We start from the raw sequence: 1,893 nt of genomic DNA, 5'->3' as shown, positions 1-1,893 counted from the left end.
ATGGAGATTTAAAGTGTAACGTAAGGAAAATAGTTAATATTGTAATAAATATGTAAGGAGGAAGAGGGGTACTAAGTTTAGTGGGGTGATCACTCTGTGAGTTATATAGATCTCTAATCACTATGATGTACAACTGAATCTAATATATTATTATATGCCAACTAAAATAGAAAAAAAATCTCATTGTACAATGTAAACACAAGCAACTAATTGTCTATTATATTTCAATAAAGCCGGGAAAGAAAATATAAAAGTCAATATATAATACACATTCACAAAAGTTCCTAAATCATGTGTACAGATCAATTAATAGTCACATTGTGAGCCCACTTACTTTACTATCCAGATTAAGAAATAGAACATTATCAGAATTCAATGCCCCCATACTCTCTTCCACTCATTATCCATTCTCCTATAAGAATTTAAAGTATCACTCATTTCTTTAAATAAGATCTGCGTTTCTTTAAAGGAAACACAATTTCAACAGTTTTGCATTGCACTTTATAAACCACTAATGAAAGTTGGAAAATAATTTGCTATTGATTTACAAGACCCTAAGTTACCCATTCTGTGGTTGTTTCTTGGAGTAGGAAGGTGAAATAAGAGATTCTTTCTATGCTAACAAACTTTATTACTTCTGGATACCAAGCTACCAGACGTCTCACCTTTCAAGCTTTGCCTATCACTCTTAGGGACAAAGTGCCAACTAAGTTTACATACTAACTCAAAATTGTTTTCTAGTTTGGGCGACACGCAAAAGGAAAAGAAAGGCATACGTAACCATTCAATTTCCTTATAATATGTTTCACTCATAATTTCTCTTGGAGAAGAGACAGCACTAAATTGGTAAGGTGAGGACAGTTCTAAATAATGATACAAGTGAATTTCACGCCTCAAATATTAACAGTCAATATTGTCTTTTATAACTTAGAACTCATTACCCTCTGTATTCAGGGAAACTGTGTGACCAAAAAAATGTTGAGGGAATTAACAGGAAAAAAAGTCAGACACATTAATTGCAACCCACAACTGACATTGCAGCTAAAGTGAAAGGCTTCCTAGAACAATTCTACATAGAAAGTGCTGTGCCATTGGCTATTGTTTTATTCTCAGTATTCCTGTCATGTTCTCAATACAGCTCTGACTAGTAGTTTTTGAGAAAAATGCCAACTTCCTGCTTTCCTCCTTGTATGACATGTATACTGGACACTCAGCAGATGCTCACTGAATTATGTAGCCTCTCTCAGAAATGTTGAAGACTCCAGAGTGCTATTAACAATAATCTATAGAGGCTCTTGTTTCAACTAGACAAAATGTAAAATTATAGTGCTATGCTGGTTCCATTTTACTTAAAAGTTCATCATCTTTGACATTATAAACATCTATTTTCCTGAACTTTATAACTCAACCAATGGAATTTGCCTTGCAGTCAATAAGGTAGGTGAGAAAATATCAATCTTTCAAGAGTTTTTAAAGCTGATAGATACTAAAAATACATATATTTTACTATTATGCTAGAGTAAAAGATTGTGTGTGTGTGTGTGTGTGTGTGTGTGTGTGTGTGTGTGTGTGTGTGTGTGTAGAGAGAGAGAGGGATGTGAGTTTTCATCTAATAGGACTTGCTTTGAAGAAAACACTGAGTATTAAAAAAATTAAGAAGCAAAGTAGAAAAGGTAGAGAAAAAGTATAATCTAAGTTTGAATTATAGCTTTATAATCATTATCATGTTTCTTTGCTTGACTTTTACTTAACTTCTCATTTCTGGCTACAGATAATCTAATTATGATTGGTATATTTCCAAATTATATATTGTTATTTAGGTTAGTAAAAGAGAGAAATAGATTCTAATTTGACTATATTCTGAATGATAATGAATTTCCTGCAAGATCTACA

The sequence above is a fragment of the Pteropus alecto genome, unplaced genomic scaffold (assembly GCF_000325575.1).
Source record: "Pteropus alecto unplaced genomic scaffold, ASM32557v1 scaffold26, whole genome shotgun sequence".
NCBI lineage: Eukaryota > Metazoa > Chordata > Mammalia > Chiroptera > Pteropodidae > Pteropus > Pteropus alecto.
The sequence above is the reverse complement of the archived record's forward strand: the minus strand, read 5'-3'. Positions refer to the sequence as shown.